General features: G+C 40.2%; 1 long non-coding RNA gene across 1 annotated transcript in view; it reads right to left on the reverse strand.

Moving 5' to 3' along the window:
* Positions 1–24,514: 24,514 nt before the first annotated feature.
* The window catches only part of LOC147621804 (uncharacterized), a 5,433-nt gene continuing 3,802 nt past the window's right edge, over positions 24,515–26,145 (reverse strand). Inside the window, exon 2 of the long non-coding RNA XR_015269716.1 lies at positions 24,515–25,132. This is a non-coding gene — a long non-coding RNA (uncharacterized LOC147621804). The remainder of the gene's footprint in view (positions 25,133–26,145) is intronic.

Genomic DNA, 26,145 nt, shown 5'->3' on the forward strand with positions numbered 1-26,145 from the left:
AGGAGTGACAATGATGTAGCTGCTAGTGCCAGTGATATGCCAATATCAGCAGAGTTATTATCTCTCGTTCATGGAAGAGAGAGAAGCTGGGAAAAGGTGAGAGGTATCTACTGGGAGAGAATAAAGGGTAGCATGAGAAGATTTAGGATGTGTGGAGATATTTTGGGAAGAGGTGGAGAGAATCAAGTAAAAGAGGTGGAGTGAATCAAGGAGAGATCAATGGGATTAGATGCTTGGATGTAAGCTCTATAAATTGAGGCATTGGCCTAATGAGAATTTGCTAGTTTTTGATTATCCATGCCTACATTAAGCTATCAGTTAATTGCTCACTAATCGCATCTTAATCATCATCTAACCTCTTTGTTAATGATGTTGATTCTTGCATTTGATCCACCATAGCTCATCGCATTGCTGCAAATTTAACAATGAGGAGGAGCCAAGGGTTCCCCAAATGAATGCAACACTTGCCCAACTTACAACACATTGAAATTGGACAAAGATAGCCTTCAAAGTGTTGCATTACTTCTCGATATGTGTTACAAACTACATGTTATTCCATATACAGGATACACAAAATCTTAAGGATGCATGGGATACTTTGGTAAAGTTGTATGATACGACTACAACACCAAAGAAGATGCAATTGAAGCAGAAGATTCATGGTGTGACTCGAAAGAAATAGAAGTGTAAATGATTATGTGCAAGAGATCAAAGAATGTGCTGATGCACTAGCATCTATTGGTGCTCCTATGGATGATGATGACTTGATAGCCATTACATTGAATGGCTTGGGCAAAGAGTACAAGGCATTTGAAACCTCTATTAGGTTTAGAGGTGGAGACCCCCCAAACTTTGATGAGCTAACTTCATTGCTTATTGTAGAAGAGATTAAACTTGGAATAGGTGCCTCATCTAGCAAAAATGAAAATTCAAGGGATCAAGTATTTTACACTCATCGTGGTGCTAGAGGCAGGGGTAGATTGAGCCCAAGAGGACGTGCAGGTGGCCATGGTTGGCAGGATTGATCACCACGGTCTCAACAAAATTTTCAACCACCATCATTCGGTGCTAGAGGTGGTTATGCTTTTCACCCTTATTCTAGAGGAAGATCTATATCTAGAGGCAAGGGGAGATGGCAAACACCGCAACAAAATGCTAGTAGCATTCAGTGTCACTATTGTGGTAAAATGGGACATATGGCTAGAGACTACTATAAAAAGTAGAATGAATTCCATGGTGGAAGAGTGCAGCATGGCAATTATGCATCATCTAGTAATGCCGAACATGATGAGCACTTGTTTGCCATGAAACATGTAATAGGTACTATGACATCACAAAGGGAGAGTGATGATATCTGGTATATGGATTTTGGAGCATCAAACCACATGACATGCCATGGTGAGTGGTTTGATAGGATGACGCCTACACATAAGGGCTATGTTGCTATTGGGGATGATACTCAACATCCTATTACACATGTTGGTAGTGTGCCATTACTTATGCATGATGGAAAAGTAAAAACCATGTCATATGTGTTGTATGTGCCAACAATTACAAAGAGTCTTGCATTGGTTGGTGGATCAAGGAATGCAAGTTAGGTTCAATCAACATGATTGTTTTGTTGAGGACTTCAAAAATGGTTGCAAGTTAATTACAAAGGGGGAGAAAGAAGGTAGATTGTTTAAATTGAGTGCAGGCATTCCAGAGTTGAAGTCTGCCATGTTTTCAAAAAGTCAAGGGGTTGTGCCAGACATTGATATTTGGCATAAGAGAATTGGGCATGTGAATATTCAAAAGCTGAAATCTATGCAAGAAAAAGGTATAGTTGGTGATTTGCCCAGGTTCAAATATGATGGTAGTAATCATATATGTGAAGCAGGCAAGGTTTCCATTTCCAAAAGATGGTCAAATCGACAGAAAACCATTGGAAATCATTCACAGTGACATATGGGGTCCAACATAGACTCCAACTATCAATGGTTGGAGGTATTATGTCATATTTATTGAGACTACAGTAGGATGACTTGGATTTATTCTTGAAAGAGAAAAGTGAAGTACTTGGGAAGTTCATTGACTTCAAAGAATTGGTGCAAAAACAGTATGGTCAATGGATCAAGTGTTTGAGGACAGATGGTGGTGGTGAGTACACATCATGTGCATTTGATGCCTTCTTGAGAGAGCATGGGATAAGAAGACAAATTACATGCATGTACACACCTCAACAGAATGGTGTTGCTGAGAGGAAAAACCGGATCATTGGTGAGATTGCAAGAGCTATGCTTAATGAGAAGTCTATGCCAAATTATTTTTGGGCAAAAGCATGTGCTACTGCAATGTACTTGTTGAACAGGACTCCTAACATAGCTATACATGAGAGTACACCTATTATGAGGATGACAGGATTTAGGCCAGATATTGCTCACTTGAAAGTCTTTGAATGTGTTGCATATGTTCATGTACCAGATGAGAGAAGAAGGAAATTGGATCCAAAGGCTGAAAAATGTGTTTTCATTGTGTATGCGCAAGAGAGAAAAGCATACAAATGCTATAATCCAGTGACAAAACATGTTATCATTAGCAGAGATGTGATCTTTTTGATGAGATGGGAAGTTGGTACAAAGAAAGTGAGCATGTCATAGTTGATGACATAGATGCAAATGAGGATGTGAATCTTCCTATGCAAGAATCTACGAGTATGAGTGGACCACTTGAGTCATCCAGTGATAATGTGAGTCCATGGTGAGGAAGATTGAGACATGATGTGAGCACTCAGAGTGGTGATGTGGACAAAGGAAAGAAGAAAGTGGAAGTGTTGGCATTGGTACTACAGGTTATGATTCATCAGAAAGCCTTGATGAAGAATTGGGGATTCCAAAAATAAGAACTCCAGGTGCTAGGAATGACAAGTATGTGTGCCACCACATGCTAGAGAACATGGAGCTCGTATAGTGAGCCACAACCATTGAGGAGATCACAGAGAGTGAGCAGTACAGAGGTTGACATATAGTTGTTATGCTATACATTATGCATATATGACATCAGTGGTAAAGCATGTAGAGCCTTCATGTTTTGAAGAGGCTATTGGCAAGGAAACATGGGATAGAGCCATGGATGAGGAGATGGATGTCTTGGTGCATAATGACACGTGCGATTTAGTAGATTTGCCAGATGGAAAGAATGTGATTGGCTGTAAATGGGTTTACAAAGTGAAGTGTAAATCAAATGGTTCAATAAAGAGGTATAAAGCAAGGTTGGTTGCAAAAAGATATGCACAGAGACATGGTTTGGATTATGATTGAGACATTTAGCCCAGTGGGCTAAGATGGCTACAGTTAGGTCTATGATATCTATGGTTGCTTCTCGTGGATGGAATCTATTTCAAATGGATGTGAAGAATGCCTTCCTCAATGGATGGAATCTATTTGAAATGGATGGAATCTATTTCAAATGGATGTGAAGAATGCCTTCCTCAATGGTGAGCTACAAAAGAGGAAGTATTTATGGAACAACCAGAGGGGTATGTACACCATAAGTATCCCACACGTATGCAGATTATTGAAGAAAGCATATTATATGGTTTAAAGCAGGCACCAAGAGCTTGGAGTGACAAAATAAGCAAGTATCTTATGAGCATTGGTTTTCATGTGGGAAACTTAGATTCTTCACTTTATGTGAAGAAGACATAGAATGGATTGGTTGTGATAGTCATTTATGTGGATGAATTGATTGTGTGACAGGTGATCATGGGAAAGACATTGAGGATGTGAAGACATCTTTAAGCACACAGTTTGATATGAAGGATTTGGGGGAACTCAGATTCTTTCTTGGTATTGAGGTAATCACGACATCTCATGGTATATGGCTGGTGCAAAGGCAGTATGCCTTAGACATGTTAGCAAAGTATGGAATGACAGGCTGTAAGTCTATGATGACACCTTTGGAGCAGAATATGAAGATTATGGTTGATTTGGGTGATGAACTAGAAGATGTCACCATGTACAGGAAAATGGTTGGTAGTCTTATCTACTTGACTTACGAGGCCGGACTTATGTTATGCTGTGGGACTAGTGAGTCAGTTTATGCAGAGTCCCAGGAAGCCTCATTTGGATGCTGTCACGAGGATTATGAGATATGTGAAGGCCACTGCCCATTATGGTCTATTTTATGAGTCGAGAAAGAGTTGAATGTGTATGGTTACACATATGCAGATTGGGCAAGAAGTTCATAAAACAGGAGATCTACTAGTGGGTATGCGTTTACCATTGGGAGTGCTGCAGTGAGTTGGAGTAGCAAGAAGCAAACCACAGTTTCCTTGTCTAGTACACAGAGGCAGAGTATAGAGGTGTGGCTATGTCCGTATGTGAGGTGATGTGGCTGAAAAAGCTACTTGGTGATTTGGGTCAGCATTGTGATGATGGAGTTGTCATACACTGTGACAACATGAGCAGTATATAGCTGGCTAGTAACCCTATCTATCATGCGAGGACCAAACACATAGAGGTTCATTATCATTTCATCAGCGAGAAAGTATTGGATGGACAAATTGATTTGTCTTATGTGAAGACAGATGAGCAAGTGGCTGACATATTCACTAAGTCACTTGGGAAGGACAAGTTTGAGTACTTCTGAGACTAGAGTACGAGAGAATGATATGATTAGCTTGAGGGGGAGTGTTGATCGCCCAAGCTCATCTTCTCCATCTATGGCTGTACATCATGAGCTTGAGAGGGGCTGTTGAGATTACAAGCTCGATGACAGCTAGAGCTAGGCACAATATGTGCTTTCGTGGTAGATAGCAGCATGTGTGTGACAATAAATGGCCGTGTCTAGCTGGCCATAGTGTGTGGACATTAGATAGGGATATTTGGTGTGTGAACACAGCACATTTAGTGTGTGGTGTGTAGTTCTCTTCTATGATGCATTGTGTGAGAGTGGATATGGCTTCGCTCTTTGGTTAGGGTTACACTAATGGATTAGGGTTTGCTCTCTTATGTGTGTGCTCTCTCTTTATCACTCTTTTATCAGTTTTATGGGTCACATGGGCTATTACCAGAGGTTCATTTTGCTCCATGTTGATATTGATAGGCCATTGCATAAGATTTTTATTGTCTTTGAACGGACTCAAGAATGTCAATAGGCTTACAAATTGAAGAGGGCATTAGGTAGTGCACCTATCTTGAGACCACCAAATTGAGATGTCATGTTCCATGTGCACATCAATGAATCAAACTTTGTAATTGGGTGTGTTTTGGAAAATCTAAGAGAGAATAAATTAGATTATCTAATCTACTTTGGTAAGTTGACAGATTAATGAAGCTAAGATGAATTATATAAGAATCGAGAGGGAAGGACTAGCCATGATGTATATAGTGAAAAAGTATAGACACTATCTGTTGTTGCTACTAATAATTTCATCTTCTTTGTGGATCATCAAGATTTGGTGTATCCTATTAACAAAACTTACATGACTGGGTGAATTACTCATTGGTTATTTCCATTGGTGGTGCTTGACTTTACTATTGTCATATATAGTGAGAAAAGGTTCACAATATGTACTGGTAGACCACATGTCGAGAATACCAAATGGAGAACTTACCTACTAGTGTTGATGATGAACTACCAGATACTATGCTATTTAAATTAGATCTCATATGAAGTGGAGTGAAGAAATCTTCAAGTATCTTGCCTATGGATTTCCATATGACAAGAAATTGAACAAGGATATGGTGTAACGACTTATTAAGTTAGCAGCACCTTACCAATTGATGCTGGTCAATTGTATAAGCTAGGGAAAGACCATGTGCTAAGATGACTTATTAAGTTAGTAGCACCTTACCAATTGCTGTGGTCAACTATATAAGCCATGAAAAGATCACATGCTGAGATGGTGTATCAGTAGGGAGGATAAGTTCCCGACTATTTTAGAAGAAGCTCATAGTGGGATTTCCGGTGGACATTTTGCAAGTGAACTAATATAGAGAAAGATCTTGCAACAAGCAAAGTTGGTGGTGGCCAACTATGCTTGGTGATGCGCCATCATGGAATTTATCAAACATTGTGATGAATGCCAATGCTTTAGCATTCCCCATGGACAAGACAAAATGCCATTGGTCTCGATTGTTGTGCAACAATAGTTTGAGAAATGGAGAATAGACTTCATTGGATCTCTTAGTCGCGAATAGGAGAATAGACTTCATTGGATCTCTTAGTCGCGAATAATCATTTGCCACCACTGACTATTTCACAAAGTGGGGAGAAGAAAAAGCCACACGAAAGGTGGATGCACATATAACTACTAAATTCTTATACGATCATATTATATTAAAGTTTGGGTGTCCTCTAGAGTTGGTTAGCAATAGGGGCTCCCATCTTGTCAATGAGTTCATTGAACATCTGTTGACTGGAGTTTTGATGGTGCACCAAAAATCATTACCATACTATCCTCAAGCTAATGGGAAGGCAGAAAGTACTAATAAAGTCCTTTGTGGTATCTTGACCAAGACTGTAGAGGTTAGTTATAACGATTGGGAGCATAAGTTAACAAAAACAATGTGGGAATATAGGACTTTCTATAAGGTATCTATAGGACAAACTCCTTTTTGTCTCGCCTACACAATTTAGGTGATGATATGCCTATGGAGTATTTAGTGCCCAGCTCTTGAGTGAAAGAATGTCTTAGGGAGAACACTCTATCTAAAAGGTTTCTTGAATTGAAAAATCTCAATAAAACTAAATTGGTTTCTCTCCATGGGATGGTAGTTAATACGCTCAGGAAAAAATGATGGTTTGATCAAAATCTTACATTTAAAGAGCTGCAAGTTGGAGACCTACTATTACTGATGTATAGAGTTGGTTCTTCCACAGAAGGAAAAATCTAAAATATCCAAGGGCTAGGGCAATTTAGGGTTGTAGAGATCACCTTACAAGGTGCACCAGTTTGCATCAAAACCATTGATAGAGTTGATATGTAGGGCTACATAAATGGTGGAAAACTCAAAAAATACTATGGATTTGGAGAGATGGTGGACTCTCTACACTTGTAGCAAGAGTAGCATGATCCACGTGTAGCTCAATCCAATAGGATTTGCATCCCTTTTGGAGCTAGGGATTCAACCCTTACCGGTGCATGGAAGCTTATCCACGAATGAGAGAGAATGCTATGAACACCACTACCTTGACATAGACTTTACACACACAAGCTCAATCTTGCCATAACTCATTCACTCATCATCCCACTCATTCATGCATCCAATACAAGAAGAAAGCTAAGCTAATGCATACACAAGCTCAAAGCATACTTCATTCTCAAGCACTTACTTCCCTAGCATGCACACAAACCTTGAAGCTTAATGGAACTTGAAATAATCATACATTATCATTCACTACTCAAGCAATGCCTTGCCCATGGATAAGCTACAAGCTATGGAGAAGCTAAAGCTTGAATCCCCTACCACACAAAGCCTAATAGAGAATCCACAAGCATCAACAAAGAAGCATGCACACTAGAGAATAGAAATGAGAAGAGAGAAAAACATCATCTCATTGCATTGAATTAGAAGAGCATTGCTCATACAATAGTGTAGATGGGGAGAGAGAAGAGCTTGCACCTCTATGAACAAGAGGGAGAGCTAGTCTCAAGAGAGCTCAAGCATAAGTTTAGCCCAATGTGTCCATAAGCTCTCAAATGAGCCACTTTTTATACTAAAACTCCTAAAACTCCCAAAACTTCCCATGTGGGATTATTCTCAAGCCCACTCCCACACTCACCTACAACTTGGAACTCTCTACAAGAGCCCTAAATAAGAATGTCCAGTCTCTTGTTTTCCTGCTTCCATCTTTGTGTTGCATCCTTGCATTGATCACCACTCGTCACGCAACATTCCCCCCTTCCTATTTTGTGCACGTCCTCGAGCGTGTAGATGCCAAGGAAGAGTAGAATCTCCAGTGTGTACCTGCAAGCAAAATGATAGGTGGTTTGTGTGTTCTCTTTTTTTCTTTTTTTCTTTTTTGAAAGCAAAAGTACTGACAGACAATAACAAAACAAGCAATTTTACTAAATAAGACATGGCAATAAACGTCCAATTAGCTAGAGGAAGGAAACATTGAAGCAGTGTAGAGATTGAATAGGTTAGTTCAAGCCTTAATAATTACTACCTACAGCTAACTAAAGTAAAGAATGTTTTATGCCAAATGTATTGTTCTTTTCCTAGAAGGCAAAAGACAACAGTTAATCGAGGGACTATCAAGTAGTATACCTAGCCTATGCTAAGTCAAAGATGTCGGTTCAACACTAATAAATCTAACATAATTATGTAGTGGCAGACTCTTGATATTGCTTAGTATTAAGGTTTAATATTTTAAGCACAACGACGACCATCCTGGATTGGACAAGCATTTCTCTTGGTACCTTTCTATCCTTTTTTTTTTGGACAGGGCTCTCTTCAAGAGTATGTTTGCGCATCCATGGTATGGCTATTCCTTGATATACAATGCATTAGTCTGGGAAAGGTATAGACCTCCCTCGCCTCTAATGAATAACAAGGCAACAGGCCACAAACATATACAGTTTTCTTTTATTTTTGTCATGCCAATTTTTGTTATGGAAGGTTTATTAGATTGTCCCTAAGCAATGTCCTAGTAAGGGCAAGATATCCACTGACGGTCCTATGATTAATTTAGTCTCTTTGTCCTAGGTCTGGAACTCTACCTTTAGCACAAAACACTGATTACTTTGTATTGCTAAACGGGTAAAAACAATTACGGTCAAACTTACACTATCAAGTCTAAAGCTACTAAAATGCTATCCCTACTCTAGACCAAAGGAGATGCATATTGCCATGCTTAGTAAAGTGAATTTTATAAACAATCAAGCAACAAGAAAAATACAGAAGACATAAGAGATTGGCATGAGTTCACCTGTTTCTGTTAAAGCGCTGGTTGGTGAAGAATTGTTTGCACTTGATTGTATGACTGTCAATTGCGGTACTGAAGTAGAAGATGTAGTTTGGTGCTTGTATCTGTTTTATTTTGACAAAACAAACTAAAGAGAAAGAAAATTAAAAGGACAAAAATAAAAAACATTGGTGCTAAACACCGGATTTGGCCGAGGGGAAAAACCCAATGGGAAAAAGTGCCCTGGTTTCTAGTTCTTATTAAGAGAGTACAAGTGCTAGTCTTGCACTGGGGGTGGATGTATATCTGCATTCTCAGGTGGGTGGACATCAATAGCTTCAGGATGTAAAGATAACCCAGAACGTAATCCTACCCATGGAGAAGATGGCAAGGGAAGAAGTGCATCTTCACTAACATATGGTATGGGCACAATAGGAAGGCTTAAGAGGCACCTATGGTTTTGAAACTGTTCTAAAGACTCTCACATTGAGCCAAAACTGACATGTAGATTCATGGGGAAGAAGAACCTGCAAAATGGGAGGGGTTAGCAAACAAAGGGTGTCTTCGCGCCATGTTTGAGCTCTTTCCTCTTCGGGGAGTCTGTCACTAATGCTTTCTTCAGCTTTTCAAAGGCTTCTTCACAATCCTCTGTCCATTCAAATACAACAAGGAGTGCGTACAATGGCCGTGCTATTTCAGCGTACATGTAGATAAATCTACGATAGTAGCCGCAATGACCCATGAAAACTTGTACCCCTTTTGCATTGTAAGGTCTAGGTAGCTCAACAATAACAGCTATCTTTCCATGGATATTCCATTCCTAGACACAATGTGGCCTAAAATCTTCCCTTGCCTAACCATAAACTTGCATTTATCAGGGTTAAGGCATATGCGATACACTCTGCATTTCTCAAAGATTTTTTTGAGATGCTCTATGTGTTCTTCTCTGTTTATGGAATGCACACACAAGTCATCCATGAATATTTCAAGAAATAATCGCAGGTATTCTTTGAACGCATGGCTCATTAACCTCTGAAAGGTGGCTAGAGCGTTAGTCAAACCAAAAGGCATGACTCTATATGCAAACACTCCCATTCAGTAGCAAATGCGGTTTTGTGTTGATCCTTGGGATCAATAGATACCTGGTTGTAGCCCGAAAATCCATCAAGAAAACTGTATGCCTTCTTACCAGCTACCCTCTCCAATACATGATCAGTGTGGAAGCGGGTAGTGGTCCCGGACAGTAGCAGCATTTACTTTCTTTAGATTGACACATACTCGTAGTTTTCCATTCTTCTTAGGTACTACCACAATCGGTGAAACCCATTCTGTATGTTCAATCTCATAAATAAATTCAGCCGCTAACAGCTTGTCAATCTCTTCTTTGATCTTTTTGGCAAAATTATCGTTATACGTGTAAGGACGCTGCTTGGACGGCTTGGCATCCTCTCGCATGGGAATTGTATGTTGGCAGATCTTTGGATCTACCCCCTTAACGTCTTTGTAACTCCAAGCAAATATATCTCGATACTCTCTCAGAGTAGAGATTAGCAATTCTTCCTCCGCTTGGGTTAAGTCTGTGGCAATCCACATGTTACGTGGTTCTTCGCTTGGTTCTGCCAGGTCTATTTTCTTGGCGTCCTGAGGGCCATCATAGGAAACTCCTGGTTCCTCAGGTTTCTGTCGAATAGGTTGTTGCAAGACTATTTTCCGATCTTGTATGGTGAATTTCTTGAAGTTTGAGGGAATATTTGTGGTATCCTCTTCTTCCTTTGAGTCATCACTCATGGAAGACCATGCTTCTTTTAGCATTCTCTTCCTTTCTTGCACTAGAGCTTTACGCTCCACTCTCGTCATGGTGCATTCAGTCTTGACTGAATGCACTGAAGCCTTAGATTTTAGCTTCGGTTTCCGTTTCCTCTTCTTCTTTGGGTTGTCACTCTCCTTCTCGTTTAGCTTTTGCACTAATTGAAAGCCGTATCTCCATTTCATCTCGTCTTTGATGCAATCATCAGCTCCCAAGTAGTACAAGTACTCGTTCTTACCTACAAAGGTTGGAGGTGGAATAAAGTCCTCTTTATCCACATCTTCTCTTTCTTTTTGTTGTTGTTGTCTTTTTTCCTTGACTTTCTGTTTGCGAAACTTTCGGTGACTCTTGCAAAACTTACGTTTTGGTTTGTCACTAGGAATACTCAGTAAGACCTCTCTGCCCTTTAACAACAATCTTATCTTCTCTAACTCTGATTCAGGGACTATGGCATCATCATCAGAATCCTTCCCATCAGAGGATTCTAAGCATCTATCCTCATCTCCTTCGTCAGATGAGCTGTACTCAAGAGGGGATACTTCCTCTACAGATACCATATCTCCTAGCAATAATGATTTATTTGCTTCATACCTAGGGACTTCTTGAGGTTCCTCTGCATAGATTGGTCTTAGCATTCTTACGGGAATAATGTCATACCCATCTGGATCACAGAACTGTGTTTGCCTTGGCAATGCACAAGTGTCTATGGTAGCTAAAACATGGTTCCATTCTAAGGGATCTATCAAGTTCTCAGGAAAAGGTATAGGGATATACGCCTCATCCGTCACACTTCTGTCTATGGTAACATTTCTAGGTTGCAAGTCTCGACAAGATGCTCCACAGATCCATAGATTAGCTCTTCCTTCAGACATAGTTGCTTCCGATGCTTCTGAAGAAGCGGAATCAAACTCATCCACCACCACAGGAGAGTGCGTCACATCTCGATAAGCATGGTTTTTCAGATTCACCCTCGTGGTTACATTTTCATGTCTGAGATACAAGTAATTGTAACCCCAGTCTTGAATCATTTTGAATTGGCGCATGAATAGCCTTCCTAGGATCACTTCGTAATTTGTGTTCTTACCAAAGTCTACAATAGCAAAGGTATGTCCGTACTCAATGCCACATGACTTGACCATAATGTTCTCAAGAAATCCTATGGGACTCTCTAGATTTCCGTCTGCCAATTGCAAACTCATCCTTGTACTTCTAATTGCAGGTTTTTCCCACATTTCCCATACACTTTTTGTTGCTATACTCACCCCTGCTCCGCTATCTAGAATAGCTATAGATTCAATCTTGTTGATCTCCACAGGAAGCGTAGTATTTCCTTCATCGTCTTCACAATGCTTGCCAACTTTGTTCACAGGAACCGGGATTGTTTGCTTAAGCATTAGCTCAGAAGCCTTTGCTTTCAACAACTCCTTAACTTGGATGTTCTGGATCCACAATCCTTGCTCAGTTAATTGTGTAGCCACTTCTCCCCACAATCTTGGCCTAAGCTTTAAGAACTCTACGAGTGGAATGGTGCACGTAACTGGTGCCGACATTAAAGCTTGTAAACTCCCTATGTCTCGTTCCTGATGAGGTTGTCGTGTCATTGATGGTACTCGCATGATTTGACTATGTGCCTCGTACAGTCCTAAATATGAGGGCAGTGTCTTGCATGTGAGCTTGTTGCTCCGAGCTGAGACAACAGTCTGAGCATCATCTGCTGGTAGAGATAAAGCATCTAATTCTTGAACCCTTTGATTCGAGAATTCTACTATAGAAAACGGTGGTGACTTGTCAGAAGATGCTAGATCCTCAACTTGTTTTTGCACTGCTTCCCACATCTCCCTTGCTACTGCTTCCTCTATTTCAGGAATTTCATCTCCAAAATCAGCGGTAGTCAATGGTTTTGACTCGTCTGCATTGGTATGAGGTAAATCATGCATTTCTAGGAAATGTAGAGATACAACTTCACTTCCCTTTTCCATGCTTGGCGTGGCTTCTGGTATCGTCTCTAAGTTAGGCTTCAGAGAAGTAGGTCCTCTTGCGTACATAGGTGGTGGGCCATCTATTAGAGTCTGCTGGGTATCCCTAATCAACTGCTTATGGATAGCCAAGTTGATTGTCTCTTCACGAGGGTTGGGATATTCTTGCAGCTTCTTAGGCAGCTCGGTCAGAGCTGTGATCCTACTATTATATGCTTGAAGCGCTGCATCTAAAGGCTCGTACACCTTGTCCACAAGGACTGATCCTCCTGAGCTTTCCTCACACTCAGATGCTTTTCCCTTTTTCTCATTTTGAGTTTTTTCTCCTATTTGTTTTGTTTTCAACATTCCTTCTAGCTCTTTTGGGATAGAGTTTCCTCCATCAGAGCTCTTCTGCTCCTTCGACTTCTTACTCCCCTTGCTGCGTGGTTTACGTCGAGTTGATTTCTTTCTCTCTTTTCCATCTTTGGATAGAACCTTAATCTCAGAGGGTTTCTCAACAACCTCTTTGACATTCTTTTGCACTTGGGCTCTAGTCACTACTCTTAGCGACACTAGTTCGTTCTCCTCCTCAGATGTCGTGGGTGATGGAATCACTTCAACATAGTTGAGGGGCGCTTTAGCTTTTTGTACTGCCAAATCCGTAGGCTTCAACAAGAAATCCTTTGGTAGATGGTCAATGCTACACCCTTGGCAAAACCTCTCTATAGGTGGAAACGTAGATGTTGTGCCTATGTTAGGAGGGGTCGTTTCTTGTTTGGACATTCTCTCGCCCAATGTGGTCCACCACATTCGTAGCATGGTCCTGTTTGTTGCGTGGGGTATAGTCTCTTTGTAGGATATGGTCCTGGATAACCTTGAGTCTTGGTTGGCTGAGATCTTATAAGCATCAAAGAGCTTGGGTCTCCATTAAAGTCATGAACTAGGCTTGGTCCAGTGGGGTTCTCAAAGTAGGGTTCGACAAGAGGATGCTCCACTTCGATGTAGTATGGTTGAGAGCTAACCATCTCCATACCTAATTCAGGATTCTCATATTCCACATATCTAAAGGAAGCTGTACCAGGTGGAGGAGGTTGAGCTCCTAGCACCAGCCGTGCTTGCTCTTGAGCAAATAAGGTTCTCTCATGGTTCACAACTTGCTGTCTAGGTGCAGAGTTGTTTGCTTGTTCCCTTTGTATCCTTGCAATGTGATTGCAGTCCGAAGTCACGTGTGCAGTTCCATTTACAAAGCTGGCACCACTTCTTTGTTGGTTGATTGCCAACCAATGGTGAGAAGGTTGGGCACTGCTTGGTTTTATGGCTACCTCCACATCCTCCACAGACGTAAGGGCCTGTAGGTACAGTATGCATGTATGATGGTTGGGGTCGATAGGAAGGTCTGTAGTATTGCCCCATCTTTTTCAATACTATCTTGGCAATCTGATCTGGATTAACTAATGGCACACTAGAGTCAGAGCCCTTCCCAAAGCTATGTTTATCGTCCGGATGGCTTTCTTGGTTTCCCATGCCAGTCATGTCAAAGTTATCATCGCAATCCATGGCATCCATGCAACACTCATTGAAGATGACATGCTTCTTTGCGTACAAGTGAGCGTGAAGCATCTTGTTTCGTAAGCCTCCCAGGAAGATAGAAATTAATCTTCCTTGGCTTGGCTTCTCATCGCCGTCAGGGCATCGATTGATGTACTGCTTTAGCCTATTTACACAATCTCGCACAGATTCTTGATTTTTTTGCTTAAAAGCGTAAATTTGAGCTACCGCATTGTGCTTAGTTCCCATTTTTTGAAAACGCAGCTATAAAGCTCTTTTCCAGCCCATCGAAAGATTGCTTTGCCTCAGGCTCTAAAGTCTGAAACCATGATAAAGACTTACTCTCTAGCGTCAAGCCAAATCCTTCAATTTGCGTATGTGTATCCGTGACTTGCTCTGCATGTATAGCTTGCTTAAAAACTGCTATATGGTCATATGGGTCTCCGGATCCGTCATACTTCTTGACAAGATTTTGCAGCGCAGATGGTCTCACTTTTCTAGAATATTCATCGTCATGTCTCCTATATGAGTCTCGGCCTCTAAATCTAGGCTCTTCAAATGTCATTTCACTTGGTCTATGGGGTTCTCTTGGAGGTACATATCCACTTGCTCGTGGTCTTTCTTCTCCCCTAGATTCTCTAATAGCCCCGGGTCTCCTCGTAGGATCAATCATTGGAAAGACTGGTCCTTTAGCAGTTGTTCGCATGGAAGGTGCTGGTCGAGCCACACTTGGGGTTCTAGCCCATGGTGGTGCTAGTGTTTCTCCTCAAAAGGCAGATTCATCTGGACTTGCCGTGTCTAAGGTAGACACCTCAGTGAAAAGGGGCCATTCAAGGGTTCTAAAGTCGTTCCCCCATCTATCATGAACACGCTTAGTGAAACCTTCTAGATGCTCTACAGTTATTGTATGCGTGACTGGAAGCTCTAAGCTCGGGTGCTTAGTGGTTGCATAGTAGGTTTCTTCCACATCCCTATACACCTCTTTAATTGGGTCGTCTTGATAGATTTTAACTACTGGAATTTCTTTTACTATGTCCCATGGGTTTTTCTTGGTCTCTTTTTCTTTTCCAGTTCTTTCTCTATCCTCCCAATTCTTGTCGGAAAACAATTCTTCAAGTAAAGAAATGGGCATACCAGGTCTGCGCGATGTTCCTGGCACATTTGGGTCTGATGGAAGCTCCTTCTTCTGCTTTGCTTGTGCGCTAGGTTGTACACCCAAAGCATCCACTTGTTCAGGATTTTTAGTGACCTCGTAGCGTACTCCATTTCTACCCATGTACATATCATCTTGGTAGTTTACCCATGGTGTTGGTTCAAACACAGAATGAATGTCTGCAATTTTAATAACAAACCGGCTCATTGGATCTTTGTAGATCTCATCGCCATGCGCGTTTGTATACAAGAAATAGAGTCTCATGTTGTCAATCAACTCTCCATCTGGGATTTCAAATGGATTAGCAGAATCTGCCATACCAATGGGTGTGGATGGTCTATTCATGCCAAATGACTCGTTTATGTCCATTGAAATATCACTCTTAGTTCTTGAGAGGCTCTCTGTTTGAGACTCTGAAGATGTCTCGAGAATGCTCTCAACCGATTGAGTGCCGTTCCCTTGAGTGGTTACCCTAGATGGTGCACCAGTGTTACGTCCCCCTAGTATTGTTCCCGAGCGTAGGTTCATATGCTATTTTAGCACGTTGCAGTGTCCAGTTTTTGAAATTTATATATATATATATATATATATATATATATATATATATATATATATATATATATATATATATATATATATATTGCACCTCTATGAACAAGAGGGAGAGCTAGTCTCAAGAGAGCTAGTCTCAATATATATATATATATATTGCACCTCTATGAACAAGAGGGAGAGCTAGTCTCAAGAGAGCTCAAGCATAAGTTTAGCCCAATGTGTCCATAAGCTCTCAAATGAGCCACTTTTTATACTAAAACTCCTAAAACTCCCAAAACTTCCCATGTGGGATTATTCTCAAGCCCACTCCCACACTCACCTACAACTTGGAACTCTCTACAAGAGCCCTAAATAAGAATGTCCAGTCTCTTGTTTTCTTGCTTCCATCTTTGTGTTGCATCCTTGCATTGATCACCACTCGTCACGCAACAGGATCCTCAATCCAAGACATGTTAGAATAGTCATGCAAAAGAAACAAGAAAAGCTAAAACAAGCAAGGCTCACGAAGGAGGCACAAGAATAGGCTAAGGCAAGGGCAGCTAAAGCCAAGGCAAAATAAAATGGACTAACACTCTAAATAAACGTGGTTATTCTAACCTTGATCAAAGAAGAGGACCTTGAGATAGAGCTTGCTTGTCTCAAAGACTCTCTATGGTGGGGAAAATATCAAATCTTTTTACAATGATTGATTTTGGAGATAGTAACAACCTACTCTCATATGAAACATGGGTGAAGGTAAAAAAGCAAGAGTTAGAGTCAACATCACCCAAAGTTAAAAGTGTGCATGCAGGAAAAATAGGAGCTTTGGAAAGCCAAAGTTAGAGTCATCAGCCAAAGTTAAAAGTGTGCATGTAGGAAATCACATCACACAACATTTGCCCAAACTCATCCTGGAAAGCCATAAATGACTTCTAGAATGCATCATGAACCACACTCGACCCTAACATGCCCATAAACCCGTAGTCTTGTCATGGTGATTCATCACAGACTTGATTCTCAAAACTGTAGAATCATGCCACAAAGAATGAACCAAAAATGATCTTTATTATTGAGAGCCCTCAAGATGTGTTGGAATTAGATGATTGGTAAGGTTGGAATTACATTATTTTTATGCTTCTCATATGCTAACGTTATTGCACCATGATTCACGATTGTGATCATGACCACCATTGCCTGACGTGATCACAATAATGGCTAGCATGATCACTACTCGGATTCCAAGGCCAATGAGATTTTGTGCCACATCTCACATGCATTAAACTTCTAGCCTTCATCGCTCGTGATCCCACTGGGTATAAATAGGTATGTTTTTCTTCTATTTTCATCATTTTCTCCACTTTCAAGCTTTTCCCTTCACTTGTAATCGTATACACTTGTGCCTTCTTCTTCTGCTATTACTCTCACATTAAGCCTCCAAACACATATCTATCATGAGGTAGGAAATCATGTTCCCATACTCCTTTTTTACCACTCTTGATTGATTCCCTAAATGTGCTAAGTCATCCGGTTGGTAAGTCGCTTGGGTAGGGGCTTGAGAAATCTTCCTTTTAACGTCTTCTCTTTAACAACTTCTCCTTTCATGAATGCAAATCACTAATTGACCTCTATCTTAACACTCCTTCCATCCCTTGAATCTTAAAACTTGTAGTTCTAAAAAACCCTTGATTTTGTTGTTTGCGCAATCATGCCCCGAACCCCTCTCTCTCTCTCTCTCTCTCTCTCTCTCAACCTGAGATAAATTGGGGACATACTAAGTATATCCCCAGTCTATCCCAAGTTTGTTTTACAAATTCAGATCACTAGTATGGGTGTTGATAAATTTCTAGGTAGAAACGCAGCAGGTAAGATCACTAGTATGGGTGCTGATAAATTCAGAGGAGGTAAGATCACTAGTATGGGTACTGAGATAAATTTGCATTAAGATCACTAGTATTATCTGACAATCTTGTACAAATGATCCTACCAGTGATCATTGGTTTGTTAAAAAACCCTTCAAAATTACCACATGCGCTCGTTATCCCTTCTCTCCTTGTAGTGTCTCTATGACTTTGTGAGGTCTCATGCTAACAAGACAAAAGGACCTCACAGAGTCCTTGCGACTTCAAGAGCTTGCACACAGGCAATAACCACTCAACCTTTAGATGTGATTAACAGATTATTTCTAAGGAGGGTTAGAGCCAATCACGATGACACATGCATCTATGAGGATGCCCAAGTCAACCTCCTTAGCATCACAAATACTTAAAGGAATGTTGAGGGGAAACCGTAAGTTTCTTAACACTCCCCTTGTTAGTAGATGTTATCATCTTGCTCTAGTAATCAAATGACATATGCGGATGAGGATGGTAATGCATACATCCCTAAGAACAACTGAGAAATTAAGGAGGACATAAAGGTCTTGGCAAGGGGGAAGTATTCCCACCCAACATAGAACATCTAGGCTGAGTAAAAGAAGGGACCCTCATCAGGAGACAAAGTCAAGACCAAGAAGCATATTGGTTGAAATGAGAATTTTGGTTTTACTCTACAAGGGATATAAACCACACACCTAAAGCTGAGGTGAGGCTTCCCTACATATTAGGCCCAATACAAGAGGAGATTTAAGCTTCCACTAGGAGGGGACTTGTGAGAAGAGAGCCTTCCAAAAGAATCGGGCCGATAACCTTGATTGAACTAATAGCACCAATGCACATGAGATAAGGAGACCATGAGAGTCTCGAGAGTCGAGACAATCATACAAATGGGTTTGGAAGCATCGATACATGGATACCCTCAACCATAGTTAGGATTTCTACCTCTAGAATAACTAATAAGAGAAGCATCATTGGGGTACCAACCTATGGCTACCACGCCCAGACAATGATGAAGATATTTGGAGTGCCAACATTGTCAGCATCCTTGCAGCCATTAGCATTGCCCATGCCACCTTCCAATGGTGTAAACATAACTTACACAAACAAAAACCATATTGTAGCAAATGAGGGACAACATGGATGTTGCCAACATGCAACTCTTAACTTATGACCCTTATGAGCACAAGTGGTAGAGATTCCCAAAACTCTCTACAACTACGTCTTGTTTATAAATAGTTATAGACTATAGTGGATCTCTAAAGGAACAAACTTGCTTTCTTCTATCCAAATTTTGGTCATTCTAAGTAAACCAGTATTGATTTCTTAGTATTAAATACGGATCTCATAATAAATAAACTGATTGGATCGATGTACCCATAAATCTTTCTCAAAGAAAACGGAATGAATATTGATTTCCTCATCATGTTTTCACTCGTCATTGTGAAGGGGCTAAGTATTGAAATTATGTAAAAATGTTGACAAATTATAAGAAACATGATGTCTTTTGATAATCATGTGCTTGAACATTGTTTGTAAAAGAGTAGATGATGTACTTCTTAAGACACTTTCTTTTATTATAGAAAAGTTTCATGTATAATCAATGTAAGAACCAAGTTACAAAGCACAAGGAGATTTGAAAAGTTTATGGTGGTGTGGAGAGCATAATAGCTTCAAGTCTTGGGGGTTTAGACACCTCCTCATCATCATGTGAGGCAAAGGCATACAAATGTGTAGCTAAGCATCCTCACAAGGCCAATGCAATGAACCCACAAAATACTCCAGGGTTACTAGTAACTGAAAGATCACTGCCCCCTCCGCGCAATGAATTCTGGGGTGCTAGCAATGGAAGTAGCACTTCTTGCACAAGATAGAGCCTCTCACTCGGGGCCTCGCCCCACACGGATATCTTGACAAGAGACTAACCCCTCGGTTCTTCCAAAACCGAACTTGGAAAAACTTCCCTCGCCCAACAGACATAAGCGATTCCTCCAGGATATTTTATTCTAACGTAGTCAAGGTCTTCACTAACCAAACTGACCGACCGAACCCGTAAGTCTCATGGTCAGATCAAGGAAGAGACTTGCACTTGGATCATAGATTCCAAAACTTTTTTCCTCTCATCAAGAGGCACATCTGTTGATTCTTTTCCATAGAACAAGGGTTATCCGAGATTTACTTCAACTATCATAACTTAACAAAATTGAGTCTCATTTTAGGGATCCATCAGTCTAGCCTTACCCCATCCAATCCCATGGGTTAGCCAACCGCCCAACCACTGTAGTGATAGGATCCATTTAGAAATTTAGTTATGTTTTGCCCCGAGTACCAGGGGAAAAGAGTTCCTAGGCCCTCTAGCTGGCGCTTCAAGCAAACTTTAAGATAGTCACACCACTTACACACCCAATATGAAATTGCTTGTTTCACAGATTTAGCTGTCTTTAAAACAATCTTCTACTGAAACCATAGTATCACACACTGATCATAATCTTCCAAAATATCTAGCTTGAATTCTAATTTCCAATCATTCCTTCATCGGTGTACCTATGGCATCATTGGAAACCAAAACGCTCACCACTTGTTCACTCAGGGGTCTTTTCAATAGTTCCTAGCTCATAGTACCTGGAAATAAAATCACATAAGAAGCTCCAAATGGACTCTCCATTAAAGATTAACAAGATCAACCAATAGATTCATATAAAAGAGTTATGGACTCATTCGTTGAGGACCAGCAAGGCCAATCAACCAGATTCATACCCGAGAGTTCAGAAAACAACTCTAACTCCTTATGCCATTTTCTTCCTCGACGCACGCGTGGGTATCTTCGATGACCTAGAGCCTGAGCACTATATGGTCCTCAGCACCCTCTAGGCTCCTTCGCAGGTCACCTAACGCTTCACTCATAGGCCGCATCCTTGGTCCCTCATCCACTGTACACCAGAAGCTCACCATTTAAATCGAAACGAGGCTGGTCAAGATCTCAATCGAACTTGCTATGCGAGACATCCTCCATTGACTCTCCGTTAGCTACTGTTGCAGCTTTATCACTTAGGTTTCCAGGACCTTATTCACAAGATGGTCAAAATGCTTCCCCAGCATTCTTGACATAAAACAGTCATTTAAAAATAGGTTTCATAAATACACTTTCTAACGAACTCTCATCTTTCCACATTGTTCCACATCATTTCTCGTTATTCCACATTCTTCTACATCAATTCACATTGCTTATTCCACATCCAGTCATATGTATTCCCATTGTCCTTTATCCATTCTCATCCAATCACATCATATTACATCTCATCACATCTATCCACATCTATCCTCATCACATCACGTCACAACATATCCATATCACATCTCATCCATTCATATCACATCACATCCATCTACATTCATTTAGATCCACATCACATCCACATATCATCACATCACGTTCACATCTATTTACATCACTTCACATCCATTCACATCTACCCAAGTCCACATCACATCACATCTCATCTATCCACATCATATCTCATCCATTCATATCTAACCAGATCCACATCACATCACATCCATTCACATCACATTCACATCTCACCACATCTCTCCACATCCACTCATATCTCATAACATCCATTCACATCCATCACACCCATTCACATCCCACATTCATTCACATATCATCACATCCATCCTCATCTTATCACATCTTGTTCACATCCATCCACATCACATCACATTCATTCCATCCACATCTATCCATCACATCACATTCATTTCATCCACATCTATCCATCACACCACATCCATTCACAACTCATCACATTCATCACACCCATTCACATCCCACATTCATTCACATATCATCACATCCATCCTTATCTTATCACATCTTGTTCACATCCATCCACATCTTATCACATTCATTCCATCCACATCTATCCATCACACCACATCCATTCACAACTCATCACATTCATCCACATCCATTCATTCATTCACATGCATATCTATCACATTACATCTCATTCTCATCCATTTTCATCACATCAAATCCTTTCACATATCATCACATCCACATCCACATCCATTTACATCTCATCCACATCTCCTCACTTCACATCCACATCCATGTACATCATATCACATCTCATCCACAGCTCCTCACATTCACATCCACATCCATTTACATCATATCACATCTCATCACATCCACTCACATCACATCACATTCACATTCACATCTTATCACATCACATTTTAGTATCATTTTCTACTTTCAATACTAAAAGGACTTTTCTAAGTTTCTGCCAATTGCTTGGCCTAGTTAAAGGTACTTTCTCTTGATCCCATTGAATCTACATATTAGAGTGTTGTTGAAGGTTTAAAAAGGAAAAATAAACCTTATCAACATGCGAGGCAAGAATCTTGCCTTCACTTACACCCATGGTGCTTTTGGTGCAAAAAGAGCTCGATCTCATAAATGAAATATGCAATGAGTTTGTCAATTTACTATTCTACAATTGCTGAGTATTTTGGATTCATGTGGTAAGGGTGCTATTTTAATAGCCTTGGAGCTTTCATGATAATGATGGTGTGATGTATGGTACTTCTAGCAGCACTCCCTTCATGTTTTTATAGCTCCAAGAAAATTAGTCCTTGAACTTTTGTAATAGATTAATCAATGCCTCTTCCTCATTGCGGGGTTAGGTCCGTGGGTGGAAATGAAGATAAGTTTGGGGTCTTCACACTAGGCTCTACAATATCAGGGTTGTTGCAAGATCAGGGTATAGACCGGGACAATGCTTGGAGATAAAATTTGGGGAGGCAAGGTACTTCAAATGAGATCAAGCAACTAATACAAAATACATATGCATTCAAATTAACCCAATATAACTTAAATTAATACAAATTAATCTAATTAATAAAAATTAATAAAAAAAATATGATGAAATAATTAAAAAATTATCTTTCCATACTTAGAGTGATCCAAGTTTCTTTTTCATAGAATTTTACTAATTATATTATTAATATTTACAGGCCTTCTCACATCTTGGAAGAATTTTTGAAAAGAGATCATTAAAAAAATCCAACCATTGGATTTGAAATTTTGACTATCACCACATTCTACTAATTTCTCACTATCTACCACTCTTTTGATCTACAAGATTGAGCATTTTAAGTGGTAGTTATTGTGGGTGCAAAAAGTGGCATATATTATAACAGCTTAAAGACCTTGAAAAATTTAAAGAAAGTAGACAAATAGCTTTAAATTTTCTCAAAAATCAAGTTAAGCTCTTATGTGAAGATATAAGGTCCAAAGTGGGAATCTCATATGACTTTATATGTAAAAGATATAAGGTCCAAAGTGGGAATCTCATATGACTTTATATGTAAAAGATATTCGCATTTTATGGAATCATTCCAAATTTGGGACAGGGTGCATACATTGACTTTGTACTTAAGGAAATGAGGACTTTCGACTGTCTAACTCTTTGAGAGAGGCAAAGGTAATTCCTCATTAGTTTTGGTGGATCAGCCTGCATTCTACCCTCCACCCAATCTTTCAAATCAGTCCACCATCGACCAGGGGTTTCCTCTTAGCTAGGTTCCAATAATTGGCATTTTTTATCTCTACGGAGATAAACTTCTGTTAGCCCTATCACATCTCTAGGCATTCGGTCTTGACCATCATCTTTACTGTATGATTCTAGGATAGCATTTGTTGAGTCATACAAGAATATTCTCCTCCTTCCTCAACCATCCATGAGAATAAATCGTTCTTTCCTCCTTTCTCAAACATCCATGAGGATGAATTGTTCTTTTCTCCTCCTTCCGAGTCGGTCTCACCTTCGCTATGTTTTGACACAGGTTCTAGCACATTAAGCTTTTTTGCTTTCTCCATGGTATTCCGTCCATGAGAAACTGTTTGGTAGCCTGATTATGGCCTATAGCCATTCCCCCAAAGCTCTTTTGGCTTTCCCACACTAGGACTTGTGTAGCCTCTAGTTTTTTTTTATTCTTTCTAGGCATTTGGATATTCACCCACCCCTCTCAGTGAGACCCAGGTTCCTCAGCTAGTTCGGCTTCCTTCCGTGTCACCACTTCCTTTTTCTTTGTCAGCACATTATCTTGGCTCGTCGACTAGACCATCCTAAATCACCACTACAAAGTCTCCTTGCCCCACCTTCTTTACCCTCCTCCTTCTTCCCACTGTGCGCGTAGAAGATTTAACTAAAGGTTCTCCATTGGTTTTCGGGGCCTTTAGTGCTTGCACATGAGTTATGACATTAAGTGGTGATCCCCACCCACCACCCTTCATCACACCCCAATCATTCGGAGTCTCGTAGTTGGATTGATGGTGGTTGTTGTTGAAGACTCTCCGGTGTCTCTATAAGGGCAGTCCTTGATTAGATGGCCGATTCTGCATTTTAATATAACTGAATCCTGGGGTATGTACTAACTTGAGTATTTTGCAGGCTCGTTTTGCATTGGCCTTGTGAGGACACTTAGCTACACATTCGTATGCCTTTGCCTCACATGATGAGGAGGTGTCTGCACCCCCAAGACCAGAAGCTATTATGCTCTCCACACCAACACAAACTCTCCTTGTGCTTTGTAACTTGGTTCTTACATTAATTATACGTGAAACTTTTCTACATTAAAAAAAAAAGTGTTTTAAGAAGTACATCATCTACTCTTTTACAAACAATGTTACTATCAAATGACATCATGTCTCTTTTACAAACAATGTTTAAGGACACCATTATCAAATGACATCATGTTTCTTGTAATTTGTCATCATCAATATCTTTGTTGCTTAGTGCCAACATGTTTACAGAATTTCAATACTTAGGCTTCACACAATGAAGATTGTAAGCACATGATGATGAGGAGATCAATTTTTATTCGGTTTTGTTTGAGAAAGATTTATGGGTACATCTATCCAATCGGTGTATTTATTATGAGATGGGTATTTGATACTGAGAGATAAGTATTGGTCTATTTAGAATGACCAAATTTTGGGATACTCTAGAGATCCATAATTATTTATTAGCAAGGAGGCGTAGTTGTGGTGGAGAGTGTTGGGGGATCTCTACCACTTGTGCTCATAAGGGTCATCAGTTAAGAGTTGCCTGTTGGCAGCGTCCATGTTGTCCCTCATTTGCATCACTTTCACTTGCTCATGGATCGAAAGATCCTCCACTTCCTGATAAAATGAGGCTGAATCGTCACCGCTCAATCCTCTCGCACGTGCAGCATGAGGAGCACTTGCAAATAGTAAACACACCACTGCGATGACTGCCGCTAGCTTCATCGTCTGCCCACCATTGCCAGCCGCCATAATTTCTGGATTTCTTTTATATAAAAAAAATATTAATTTCTGCACACATTCAGAAAAAAGAAATGATTAAAGTGTGTTTAAAAAAAAAAATTTAGATTGCCTGCACTTAATTAGACGTTAACTCAGGAGCATAACAGCTAAATGACAACTTCTGCAGTAGTTATCTTTAAAGATCCACGGTTTATTATCTATACAGGATTAAGGGAGAGTGGCCCTCCCTCCACGTGGGCAAAGGAGGGGGGCCTATTTCAAAATGGCCACTCCTCCTTCAAGCGTGAGGAGGAGCCAAATCTCATATCTTCCAAAGCAATTTTGAATTTGAATCTAAGAAGATCTCATCTCACATCTTTCAATGAAATCTTTGTATACATGCTTACATACCTATAGATACACACACTTATATATATTATGTATGTATGTGTATCTATAGGTATGTAAGCATGTATATATAAATAGTGTACATGTGTGTGTGTGTGAGAGAGAGAGAGAGAGAGACTACATGAAAGATGCATTTATTTGAGAGTGAGTACACCTCACCACTCATCCCTACCATTAAAATTTAATCTAAAATTTAATTAATTAAAATTATATATATGTGTAAATCTATTTAAGTGTGTGTGTGTGTGTGTGAGAGAGAGAGAGAGAGAGAGAGAGAGAGAGAGAGAGAGAGTTTCTATGTGAGAGAGTGTGCGTGAAGAGAGAGAGTGTATGTGTGTGTGTGTGCATGAGAGAGAGAAAGTGCGTGAAGAGAGAGAGAGTGTGTGTGTGTGTGTACATGAGAGTTTCTATGTGAGAGAGTGTGCGTGAAGAGAGAGAGAGAGAGAGAGTGTGTGTGTGTGTGTGTGTGTGAGAGAGAGAGAGAGAGAGGCTGAGAATTTCTATGTAAGAGATAGTTTGTGTGGGAAGAGATAGTGTGTGTTTTCATTAGTGTATGTGCGGTGTGTACATGTGTGTGTGTGTGTGTGAGAGAGAGAGAGAGAGAGAGAGAGAGAGAGAGACGACAGATAATTTCTACATAGGAGATAGTTTGTGTGGGAGGAAGAGTGTGCGTT

The sequence above is a fragment of the Cibotium barometz genome, chromosome 29 (genome assembly GCF_041138505.1).
Source record: "Cibotium barometz isolate CiBa-2024 chromosome 29, ASM4113850v1, whole genome shotgun sequence".
NCBI classification, from domain to species: domain Eukaryota; kingdom Viridiplantae; phylum Streptophyta; class Polypodiopsida; order Cyatheales; family Cibotiaceae; genus Cibotium; species Cibotium barometz.